General features: G+C 39.4%; 1 protein-coding gene across 14 annotated transcripts in view; it reads left to right on the top strand.

Annotated features, from left to right (window-relative positions):
* Nucleotides 1-13366, top strand: part of ZDBF2 (zinc finger DBF-type containing 2) — a 49909-nt gene continuing 36543 nt past the window's right edge. For 3 of the 14 annotated variants that reach the window (XM_071216167.1, XM_058300290.2, XM_058300291.2), the window contains exon 1: nt 7190-7901. The gene's annotated coding sequence lies outside the window, so the exon portion shown is untranslated. The other 11 variants (XM_058300295.2, XM_058300294.2, XM_058300296.2 and 8 more) reach the window with 11 other exon arrangements.

Below are 13366 nucleotides of genomic sequence, written 5' to 3'. Positions count from 1 at the left end.
GCCATGTGGCAGAGGAGTCAAGGATTGCCAGGAGCCAATCTTCTGAAAGAAAACATCACTTTGATGAAGTCTTGATTTGGACATTCTTCTCAGCCTCAAAACTGTAAGTTAATAAATGCTCATTGTTAAGCCAACTCATTTCATGGTATCTGCTTTCAGCAGCCTGGCAAACTAAAACAGACTCTTAATTATTTTTGCAGTATCTCAAAATGTTAAATCACATTTTCATGGCACAAAATTACATAGCGCTAATGACAAATGATAGATTATTTAAAGGAGCATATGCCAAAATTTCTTTTGAAAAGTCTGTCAGTCCTCTGGATCCAAGTTTATCTATTTTGAGGCTGGGCAGCTCTGGTTTAGCAGTAGATAGTCTGTGCTTTAACATGCTTTAAAGGTGGTCTGGACTGAAGTTGTTCAGGCAGGCCCAGTTTAAGACATATGATGAGTTCCTCAGTTTCTGACAAAAGGATTCCAGTTCTAGCACTGTTTTTTACTGTAGGGTCATATTCAAGGGGGTTTGAGGCCAATATAGCAGCAAATTCCAAAGGTGATGCTTCAAGGATGTAAAAGTTTTAATCCTTGTACCCTAAGTCCCTGTGGTGGGGCTCTTGCAACTGCCGTCCTGGAGACTGCTGTAGAGCCCATTATTGTAACATTTTTATCTCTACTGTTCAGCATTTTTAAAATTAGGTAATAATTTAAATAGGGAAAACCTTCACAAGAGTCATAAACCATAACTTAACGAGTACACAGTGAAAAGTCTCAATTTCCCCACTCCCATCCTCCCCATGTCTCACAATCTTGTGCCTACTGTGGCAGTTTGATTATTGATGAATTCCAAAAAGAGACATGTTTGTAACTGGTCTGTTCCTCTGGGTGTAATACTCCTTTGACTGTATTAAATTCAGAGGTTTCACTTTTACTTTATTAGATCAGGATCAGGGCTTTGATTCCACCACATCATTAGGGCAATTCTGTTTGAGTCCCCGTCCCCTTTGTGGACCAAAGAAACAGAAAGTCACTCAAGGTGAACACAGAATAAGATACACACAGAGGAACAGAGAAAGCACCACGGACAAGGAAGAGGAATGAACTTTGATCCTGTGGCCCTGGGAAGAGAGATGAACCTGATAGTTTATAGCTGACCTTGTGGAGAGACCAGAGAAGCTGTGCCCGGAAAGAAATGAACCCTCCAGCCTACAGCTAAGATCGGAAGAAGCTGAGTCCACGGAGCATTTAGAGGAAGGGGAAGCCTGACCCCTTGCAGATGTTGCCCGTTATCTTGCTTCAACACATCGCAACAGAGTTTGGTGAGGAAGTAATTTTGAGTTGGATCCATTAGACCCTTATAACTGGAAGTTCCATCCCCAACAAATACCCTTTATAAAAGCCAACAGATTTCTTATACTCTGCATTACTAATATATCTACCATAACCAATTTTATTTCCTGAGTCTCCTTTCTGAGTTTCTTTATGAAAATACGAAGTTATAAATTTATAATCCTATTTCCCCCTTGGTTAAATATTATTTTGCTTTTTTACTTAATATATTTTGGAGGTCTCTCCATAACAAAATCTTTGGGTGTCAACAATTGATTTTTAAAAATAGGATCTCTGATACTCAGATTAGCCTCAAATTATTCCTTGTAAACACTTATATTCCTCCTATACAGCAATTTATATTCAAACAGAATAATTCTATGCTGCAGGAATGAAAGACTCACATACCAAAACTCATATGCAGGGAGGACCCTGTCTGATTTATTTCTCTTGCTTATATAGCATGTATTTTTGGATTCAGCTAAGGGCAGTGGTTAAAGTTAAATTTCTCAAGGATGTTTTGTCTTGGAACAAGAAATCTTGTCCCGAGGTTCATATCCTATCTAGCGGTAGAGATGCAAGAAGAATTCATTTTCAAACTTCAAGCAGAAAGAGATAGCTTGTGCAGAGATAAGCAAGGACAGAACTATTTTGGCTCTGAAGCAAGAACAGATGAGCTTTAATAAATCATTTAACCATGCCCTTGCCAAGGTGGTGGAACTAATCCCCACAAGTCTACATTGTTGCAAATCAACAAGTGAAGACATCTGGAAGTTTAAAGAGGAAAGACTTGAGAATTCTGAAATTGATGGCTTCATTATATAAAAAGGCAATAATCATTTTTTTAAAAGTTAAAACTCTAAAGGATATAGGCCTTAAGATGACTTTTGAATTAAAGGAAGGAAGAAGTACCAGGTCAGTAGCATTTTTCGGTCCTGATCATGAATAGAAATTAAAAACACATCTTGAGAGCTATAAATTGTCCTGCTAAAGAAAAAGAAAACAGGGGTGAAGAGAAGTAGAAGAAGAGGAGAGAAAGAAAGGGGGCGGGGGGGGGGGGGGGGAACCTACTGGAAACGTAACCTAGCTATGTCCTTGAATGAAGAAGAGAAGATACAGATGGTGTATTAGTCAAGCAAAGGGGTGCTGAGGCAAAGTACCAGACCTCTGTTGGCTTTTATAAAGGGTATTTATTTAGAGTCCAACTCAAGGCACCATAAGAGTTACCTTCTCACCCCAAGTCTGTTGCCACCTCTTGATGGAAGGTGGTTCAGCCTTCCTCTTCCTCTTAAAGGCTCTGTGGTCCCAGCTTCTTCAGATCTCAGCCGTAGGCTGGCTTAAGGCTTGTCACTCTCCCCGTGGCTTTCTTTCCTGGCTCAGCTGTTTTCTCCACAAGGTCAGCTGTAGACTACTAGGCTCATCTCTGTTCCCGGGGCTATGTCTATGGCGCACTCTCCCTGCATATCTGCTTCTCTGTTCTTCTCTTTGTATTCACTTCAGGGTGAGAGTCTGTTATATCAGACCAAGTGGGCTGGGGCTCGATGCTGAGTCGCAATATAATGACATGATTGGATCAAAGCCCTAATGGTCATATAATTTAATCAGACATCTCAGCTGAATCTAATACAATCAAATCGTTATCACACCAGAAGAACAGAACAGTTTACAAACATAATCTATATTTCTTTTTTGAATTCATAAGTAATATCAAACTGCCACAGATGGTGAGAGTGGAAAAGAGTTGCTTTGACTAGGCTAAAGGCAGAACAGGATAGTAAGATGGATGAGGAAAATTATAATGGAGATGTTAAAATTTCTTTGTGTATAATTTTAAGTTGATGGGGGGAAAATGTAGTCAGGATATTAGAGTTGTAGGACCCTGCTCCATTGCCACTTTTCTGCCCACACTTTGTCTCATAACCAGAAGCAACCACTTAAAAATTTTATTCTGTTTTAAGTTCTTCTGTATCTTGGGGTGGATCGTCAGGTAAATAGACTTAAAATGCAAGGAAGTGATTTGTTAACTTTAGTAACAATGTATATATTGAATTCCTACATGATGGATGAGGATTTGACTCATTTGCACAATGTCCCTTTGTACTCACCTCTTCACATTTATACTGCCATTCTCTGTGTATCCACTGTATACCTCTGAAACTGTAAGCCTTACTCTTCTAGCTTTCATCTTTTCACTTTTTGTTTTAAAACAACCAGCAAGATATGGACATTAGCACTAACATCTTTCCTATAGATTCATATATTTTTAAATTCTGTTCTTTAGCTGGAATCATTTCAATTGTCTTATCTTTGAGTTCACTGATTCTTTAATCTGCCAACTCCAATCTTCTATTAAAACCCTGAAGGCGGGGAGCGGATTTGGCCCAACAGATAGGGCGTCTGCCTACCACATGGGAGGTCCAAGGTTCAAACCCAGGGCCTCCTGACCTGTGTGATGAGCTGGCCCACACGCAGTGCTGATGCGCACAAGGAGTGCCGTGCCATGCAGGGATGTCACCCACGTAGGGGAGCCCCACATGCTAGGAGTGCACCCCGTAAGGAGAGCCGCCCCACACGAAAGAAAGTGCAGCCTGCCCAGGAATGGCACTGCACACATGGAGAGCTGACGCACCAAGATGATGCAACAAAACAAGACAGAGATTCCGGGTGCCACTGACAAGAATGCAAGCAGGCACAGAAGAACACACAGCGAATGGACACAGAGAGCAGACAACTGGGGGGCGGGGAGGGGAAGGGGAGAGAAATAAATAAATCTTTAAAAAACCAAAAACAATACAAATAAAACCCTGAAGGGAAGTTTTCATTTTATTTATTATGATCTTCAACTCCAGTATTTGTTTGGTTCCTTTTTAAAAGTTCAGTATCATTTTGAGATTCTTGTATTGTTCATGTGTTGTTTTCCTGTTATCATTTAGTTCTTTCTCTGTGTTCTTTTATCTCCTTAAGCATACTGAGGATCATTTTATAAAGAAGTCTTTGTTATGTCTAAAAACTGGTCTTCTGCATTGATGGTTTCTAGATTAATTCATACTCAGTGAAAGAGATCTTTCAGACTTAGACACACGATAAATTCAGATTATATGTATCAACTTGTATTATAGAAAAAAGGCAATACTGTATAAAGAGAATTGGTTAGGGCATTCTAAAAACTCTTCCACAGTTCTACCTTTCTGAACCACTTGAGTCAGTTATTGATGGCTGTGATTTCTATACAGTATTATCTTCTGTACCACCAAAAGCAAAGGTCCCTTCTTAAAAGAGTGATCCACTATTTAATCCAGGATTTTATTCAAACAACTGACGCTGTTCCACAAGTTTTGATTCTGTCCCTGACTTGTGGCTTTTTGACTAAAACCCGGAGAAGTTAAGACTAACTAATCATGTCATCAGGAACAATAACCAAATCATTTCATTTCACTTGTTATTATTTTATTAGGTTCATTATTTAACTATTCAGATAAGAGTTTTCAAAAATGCATTAAGGACTAATTTAGGGAAGCAGATATGTCTCAAGTGATAGGGCTTTCTTCTACCATATGTGAGGACCCAGGTTCAGTCCCTGCGGCCTTGTGGTAAAAAAGAAGAGAAAGCATGCCTGCATAGCAAGCTAGTGCCTGCCCCGCAAGGCAGTGCCTGCACGGCAAGCCAGTGCCTGCTTGGTGAGCTGATTACCCACACAGCGAGCCAAATGCCTGCACGGTAAGTCAGTGCCCATGCAAGTGAGTCGGTGAGTCACGCAGTATGATGATGAAGCAACAAAGGAGAGACAAAGTGGAATGTCATGGTGAAGCACAGCAGAAACCAGGAACTGAGGTGGCACAGCCGGCAGGGAACCTCTCTCCGTGTCAGAGGTCCCCAGGATGGAATCCCAGTGAATCCTAGAGGTGAAAAAATGAGAAGACCAAAAAAGAAATAGATACAGAAAATCACACAGCAAATGGATACAGACAGCGAAAACAGCAGGGCAGGAGAAAGGGGAGGATAAGAGGGGAATAAATAAATAAATAAATCTTAAAAAAAAAAAGAACTAATGTACTTGGTGGGTTACCCAGGGCTTCCACAAGTCTGCTAGCTTTTAGCAAATTCCACCTCTCTCTTTCCTAAGGGTTGAGAAATATCTTGGTTGCAGGAAAATCCTTCTCTTCAAGTTTGAAAGATGCCTACGCCTGTTAATTCCCTTAATGTTACAGATTTTATTAAGCAATGCACTTAACTCAGTTGAAATGAGGACAATTTGAACAGCTAGATCCAAATTCCTGTACATGGAGGCAGTGATAACTAGGTCAAGACTGCCACCTACCCCAAAACTGTAAGTGACCACACTTCATAAGATGCATCCTTATTTCAGAAATGTTAAAGTGTGAAAAAAGTGTCTCAGAATCTGTGAAATCGTGGCTGGGTTAAAATATAAATCAGTTTTCTTTCAATCATTGCAATGTTGGGATGTGGAAAGAGCTTGTGTTAAAAAAAATTATTACCTTTTGGTGTGTTAAAAAATCTAAAGGGGGATATAAGTAAAAAATGTTGTTATAACCCAGGTTTAAAGAGTGAGAAAGATGTAAAGGTGATGGCAATAGCTGAGAAATATACAAAGAATGAAAACTATGGGTGCAAAACAATGGAGAAGTTAAACAAACAAAAAAGGTACAAAGTCACAAAAAAGTAGAGTGATAATTAGAGCGATAGTCGATTTAAGATTTTTACATGAGACATAAGCTCTCTAAGTGGGGGCAGGGGTGCTCTTGTTTCAGGTGTGATTCTTTTTCTTATACATTCAATAGTGTGATTGATTTAGGTTTGTGTCCTCCATCACATTAATCTGTTTGTTATAGCTCACCAATGTATCTGTACTGGGTACCGCTGCGAATATAACTGAATTACTTGATACTTTGTGGCTCTCTGTATGTGCAGAATAAGTCTTTGAATGCCTAACCTCCTTAAATCTCAATTTTCACATTTTTCAAGAGATAATGACAGGATTCATCTTATAGAGTCGGACTGAGAACTAAATGCAAGAATATATAAAAATCTTAAGCATAGTACCTTGCACAGAGTAAGTGCTCATTAAACAGCAGCTTTTGTTAGGTGTGCCTCACTGTGGGAAATACACGGAAACAGCACAAACAAGACAAGTAGCCCTCTTAGCTACGTTTGCCCCCATTTTCTTTTCCATAGTTCACACGTTGCTTTGAATTGGAAAGTAATCTCTATTTGCTCCCTCGAATACTAAAACATTTGTCTCCATCTCGCGTCCTAAATGCACTAGAGGTCTGGTCATTTAGTTTGCAAAAGGTTTGATTTCACAAGCTCTTCAGTGGGCCGGACTGGGTGAAGTCCACCTTAAATGATCCATGGCAGAAGGGGCTCCTCCTCCCGCGTCAGATGGGGCCCTGTTATCACACTTTCCCTGACTTTAACGTCAGGGAGGGCCGCAAGGCCACGTCGCTCAAGGATGCCTGCGTGAGCCAGGTAGGCAACTCGAGTCCTGCGAGAGCCGTTCGCACTCCCCTTCTCTCTCCTGGAGTGAGCGGCCGGCGGCTTAGATTTTTGCCTCCGTGCGCTGCAAGCGGCACCGCACTGAACGACTCAAGGGTCCGGTCGCCGTCGCTAACGCGGAGTTAATAGGACGCGCTCCCGCCGGTTCCTACGACTTCCCCCGCGTCCCGCAGGGTGGTGAGTGCCGGGAGCTGCCCGGGCCCAGCGCGAGGGCGGGGCCGGGCGCCAGGAGAGGGGCCCGGGGCTCGGGGGCGGGGCCGGGGCTCGGGGGCGGGGCCGGGGCTCGGCCGGGCGAGGTCCCGGCGTCGCCCGCGGGCTTCGTACGCACGGCCGGGGGCGGGGCTTCCTTGCCTCTCACCCGGCGTCCTTCCGGAGGAATGCGCGCACCGGTTGCCCAACTGCCGCGCTGCCTCCGCTGGTTTCCTCTCACCTGGAGTCCCTTTCTGCCCCTCTTGCGTGGGCGGAGCCGGCGTCTCCCGGTCGGGATCGAGGTGGGGAGCAGGGGCCCGCGGGCGTCTGGCGGCATTTCGGGCATGAGGAAGGGGCGGCCTGCGAAGGTCGGATTCCGGACTCTGTTGCTACCGGGAGCGGTCCGGGCACTTGTGGGGAGAGATCGCGAAACACGTGTCCACACCTCTTTCTCCTGATGCCCTGTACTGTTTACAGCTGTCTCCATTCCTAGGCCCTTACCAGCCTCAGAGAATTTGAGTTTATTTTGGAGACGTCCGATTTTTGTTGTAATGATCACTTTACCACTGTCGCTCAAGTGAATCTGGTCAATTACGTTGTCTTTACTATTTGCCCCTAAGAAGATCCTTTCCAGCACCTAAGATTATCCGACACTGATTTTATGTAGTGCGTGGAAGAAATGCATTTACATGATAAACGGTTCTCAAGGACCCATCCTTTTTTCCCTCCGAAGTGGAAGTATCTTTACTTTTATTTTACAAGGATATTCTATCAGAAAGAAAGAAAGAAAAAAGCGAAAAAAACCCCAAAAACAAGGAACACTGAGAGAACCTGTAGCAAGCTCATCCTCAAGAGAGAATCATAAACAGTTTGGGGTATATCTTTAACTTCTCTTTCATGGTTACGTAAACGTGTGTGTGTTACACAAATGGGTTATTTATGTAATCTGCCTTTTACAGTTGATACATAGAGTACTTTTTCTATATCATTGCATAAATATTGTGTAAGTATCTCTCCAACGGATAAAACTACACTGCCTTTTTTACCTTTTATTGACCTGGACCCAGAGACTAGAGGACAAGAATTTTTTTTCCATCTCTATCCACCTGGGCCATTGGATAGAAGTAAGCCGAAAATTCAGAATAACAACCAGCATCTATTGTTTACTGATCTGAGGTAGCGTTTTTTTTTCAAACTACAGTTTTCAACCTATTAGTGAATGTGAAATTAATTTAGTGGGTCATGAATAACATTTTAAAAAATGAATGAAATAAGATAGCATAGGGAATACCAGCATGCATTACATGTCGTTAAGGTATTGTTTTGTGAAATTTTGTTTTAATTATGTTGTGCCTGCACACATACTGGATTTCGGTATAGAATATATTGTTTCCTGTGTTTATGTATGCTAATTAAGTTTGAAAATCTCTAAATTCTGTCGAATTTATCTCACAATGGAGCGATGATACAATTAAAATAAACATTAGTTTTATGTTTTCTTGCAGCAAATTATATTTCTAATTGTTTTTGCTTAATATTAACACAATTGATTAGCATTCCTGAAAATACAGAAAGGAAGTATTTGATAGAATTTAAGAGTATAAACTGCTGGATTGGCCCGGGGTCAGATCCTAGTTACACTGCTTATTAGTGTGTGACCTGGGCATGCTCTCTCCTCTCTAAACCATAGTTTCCCGATCTGTAAAGTGGGCATTAACAGAGCACCTAACTCATAAGATCTAGATGATCTAGATGAGATGTGCATGTGAAGCTGTTGGCATATTCCCTGGCTCAGTGTTAGATATTATTTTTACTATTATTAATTTTAGGAGGTATGGGAATCGAACTGGTACTGAAAGGAGTTGTCCAGGAAAATGCTTACCACAAGTAGGAAGTCAGCATAAGGTGGATAATCCAAGAAGTGGAATGATAATAATTAGTTAATAGTGTTGTATGGAGGAAGGGACACCAATTTAGGATAGTGTTTTTATATCATTTTGCCGTTGTTTTGTGATTGGTTCCCAATTGTTTTCCTGCTGCTAGACAAGTGACTTAGACTGCCTTATTCAATAGATCAGATACCCTTCTATAATTGAAAAATACTTAACATAGGTATATATTTTCTTGGTTCTTATTTCAAATCCTTTGTCAACTTGAGAAACATGACAACTCTGAACTTACTTCAACCGTTTCTATCGGTGTTTATCTCTGGAGCAGGTATGAATCTCATGTGTGCAAGAAATAATCCTCAAAAAAGAAAATGTAACCTAATTTTTGTTCTGAGTCAGTTGTGCTGAAGTCATCTCAGTTAAAATCAGAGATCGCTTTTCACTGCCCCAAATGGGTTACTGCAGTTATAAATGTTACGTAAACCAATGAAATAAGGGTGTAAGAGTATAAAAGCATTGTCATTTAAAAAAATATTTATTCACCCCCCCCCCCCGCCCCACCCATTCCCCCAGTTGTCTGCTCTCCTGTCCGTTCACCGTGTGCTTTTCTCTTTCTGCTTGTATTCTCATATTCTCATTAGGCAGCTCTGGGAACTGATCCTGGGACCTTCCAGAGTGGGAGAGAGGCAATTACTGTCTTGTGCCACCTTGGCTCCCTGTTCTGCTACATCTTGTTTTCTCTCCTCTTTGTCTCTTGTTGCATCATCTTGCTGTACCAGCTCTCCACGTCGGCTGGCACTCTTGCGCAGGGCGGCTTTCCTGTGCAGGGTGGCATCCCCAAGCGGGGCAGCACTCATGCATGGGGGCGCTCTGTGTGGGCCGGCTTGCCCTCACCAGGAGGCCCTGGGTATCGAACCCTGGACCTCCTATATGGTAGACAGGAGCCCAGTTGGTTAAGCCACATCTGTTTCCCTAAGCATTGTCATTTTTATGAAACGTAAGTTGAAGCTTTGGGCTCAAAAGGCTGTTGCAAAAGTATTGAATTTGATGTGACAACTGTAAAAGGTTGGGAAAAATCTTAAAAATCAATCGTAACTCTGCTCTCAGTTCTGAAAATGTTTTTAGTTCTTCTGTTTTAGAGCAACCAAAATGGAAACTTGTTGAGGTTGTATTATTGTTGTAGTTTATTAAAAAAAAATAGACTTGGATCTCTAGCTGACCTGTTCAGAAAACACCCAAACCAAACTAAACAAAAACCCAACTTGACCTTGTATCAAAGGTATATATACATTTATGTTTTAAGTTAAAATAAAATATTAAAACTATGTATTTTTTCAATCTCTTATTGATTGACTTTTAAAAAGCTAACTCCCCAACTACCAGTTCTTATCAGATAAGAGGACTTCTTTCTTATACTAATAAAAAGGAATATCATGCACTCATTAAACATTCTGTTTTGGAATTTTATATAATGGCATATATAGGTGCTTATCATATATGGTTCAGTGAAAAATCAGGTTAGCGAACAGAATATAGTATTCCATTTTTGTAAAAATATATTTAGAAGAATATATAATATGGTAATAGTGGATGACGGGATTATGGCTGATTTTTATGCTCTATCTGTATTTTTATAATTTTTCTATAATTATGTTTTATTTTGTAATACAGAACTAATAAAAGTCATTTTTAAAGAAGAGTCATTTTAGTGTGTTTTCCTAATTTATTAGCATAAATGAGACCTTTAAGTCTTTGCTGACTCAAAGGAATGCTGACTCTTTGAACTGAAATAATTTGAATATTTAATTCTCCGGTATTGTAGGTAATGGTGCTGAATAGAATATATAACAGTTATATCCCTTGCTATTGGAAAAGTTACTCTGAGTAGTAGAGAATTACTCTTCCAGAATTTTCCTAAAGCACTCTGAATATTTCTTTCCAAAAAAATTCCACACAGCCTAAAGATAAATTCTTCGGTTTGTCTTTAAAAGTTAGGATGTCAAAACCCACCTTACTTTTCTTTATTTCAACTTAAATTCTTAAATGAAACCTTGGATTTATCGACCTTTTCAACTTGCTATCTCTAAATGTACCTCCTGCTCTTTTACATTTGTGCCTTTGCTTGTTTGTTATTTGGAATGCTGTTTCCTGACCTTTCTGTAAGCAAACCCTACTGATGCCCAGTTAAAATACCATATTCCTTGTTATATCTCTGGTCACCCAGCTAAAACAACTTTGCAGTTGAAACCATTGACACTTGTTACTTGTGCTTAGGAATTTCTCAGATACCACCTGGTACTGTTGGAACTATCAATTCCATTTTAAGCTGTTACTTTTTTTGGTAATAATAAACTTTACTTTTAGAGAAGTTTTAGATTACAGAAAAATTACATTGAAAGTATAGGGGATTCCCATATAACCCCATCCCCTCCCCCACCTGCATTTAATAACATCTTATTTCTTACAAATGTAACAAGTATGGTACATTTGTTTAAATTGATGAGCAAATATTGAAGCGTTGCTACTAACCATCAATAGTTTGCATTATGGTTTACACTTTGTGCTGTACCGTTTTATAGATTTGACATGTATAATGACATGTGTCTGCCATTGCAGTATCATACAGAACAATTCCAGTGCCCTAGAAATGCCCTGTCTCCAACCTAATCTCCCCTCCCTTTCTCTTAACATCTAGTAACCACTATCTTCATATCAAATATCAATGTTACAAGTTCTTCTGTTACCACATACTAATAACTACAATAACAATAAATCTACTTTGGTCTGTGGTTGTACCTGCCTTATGTTTGTTCATTCCTCAATTCAGAAGAATGTGGGATGATAACCACTCTGCTTTTGCCATAAGGCTTAACTGGCATATGACGAGATAGAAGATTTAAGTCTCTGAGATATATTAATATATTTAACATGCATAGTGATAATTATAGGTTCAAATAAAAGGGGTGGAATAATCATGAGTAGGGATACCACAAATGAGTCTAAATCTCTTATATTGAGGAAATAGATTATCATATATTCCAAAATAAAGCCTCTCGATGGGGTGTTGCATTTTAAACTTTTTAATGGCAAGAAAGTTTGTGTTCTATTTCTCTGCATTCCTTAAAGTTTCTCCTATGGAACTTTACATATAGGTTAGGTGCTTGATAATTATTCTTTGATTATGTATGTGGTATCACTGGCTCTTTTTAGTCCAAGTGTTAGCATTTTTTGTTAACCTATGATTCTGGAGAAGGGTCAGCCCTTTTCCACAACAGTGGAAAAGTAAAAAATTGATAAATATTTTTGCTTAATTGCCCATTGACATAGATTATAAAGAATTGCCGATATTTTTCATTAAAGCTAACATGGTAGCTAAGAGATGGGTGATTAGTCCAGGACCCAAACTTAATTTCACGTAGGTATTCTCATGAAGCTTATTTTGCGTTTGGTAGCATCCTTGCTACTTGACTTTACTAAAGGCACAATTGCTTTTTATATTGTTTTATAGATACTGCTCCCAGAACCCAGAGATATGAAGTGTTTGATGGTAGGTTAGATGAGTCACCACAGTCTTTCTGCTCCAGAGCATCTTAGAAAGTCATGTTGTGGGAATCAGTGAGTCATATATAAAGTACTTTGTGTTAAAAAATTAATATTTTTCTCCTATTATTGAAAGCATAATTGTCACTTTTCAAACTTAAATATGATTTTGCAGTATTAGCCAATGGGAGACACTTATGGGACTTAGTCTTTTTCTTTAATTTTCAAAATTTACAGATGTTTGCTGGGATTAATATAGCTGATGAAATAGCTGCCTTTTTCTACTTAAGGTAAAAGACTTGTTTATGAAGCTATCAGGTACCAGTAGAATTCAGAGTTTGTATAAAATGACACATTCAGTAATGCAAAGTAATATAATCCCAGACCCTAAAGAAATTATTGCTTTAATAAGTAAAAAAATTTACTAGTTTGCATAAAAATGATCTATATTATTAAGTCAACCTATATTGGAATCACCTTGGAGCATTTTAAATATGCATACTATGCATGTGTCTGGGCTCCTTCCAGGGGATTTTGATTCAGTAAGTTTCAGGTGGGAGCCTGGCGAGTGGATTTTTTTAAAAAAAGCCTACAGGTACCTCCAGCTCATTGCAGTTCACTGATGTTGTGGCGTTTATATGATGATGGAGGTAATGGAAATGGTAGGTGAAAATGCCATGGGGTTAAAGGCCAGAAGGGTTAAGGGTTGTTACCCTTTTACTTGATTTTGCTTTTCATTCAATGAATGTTTTAATTATATTTTCAGTAAAACACCAAAATGTTTGTTTCATGATTTTCAAACTTTAGATTTAAGCTCTAGGGTTCTCTTAGGTTGAAAATTGCTATATCTATAAATATAATAACTTTTTCATTTTATTGTGTCAATATAGTAAGTGAAGTAAATTAATGGA

This window comes from Dasypus novemcinctus, chromosome 7 (genome assembly GCF_030445035.2).
Source record: "Dasypus novemcinctus isolate mDasNov1 chromosome 7, mDasNov1.1.hap2, whole genome shotgun sequence".
Taxonomy (NCBI): domain Eukaryota; kingdom Metazoa; phylum Chordata; class Mammalia; order Cingulata; family Dasypodidae; genus Dasypus; species Dasypus novemcinctus.
Note: the sequence above shows the minus strand (reverse complement) of the source record. Positions and strands in the feature narration are given on the sequence as shown.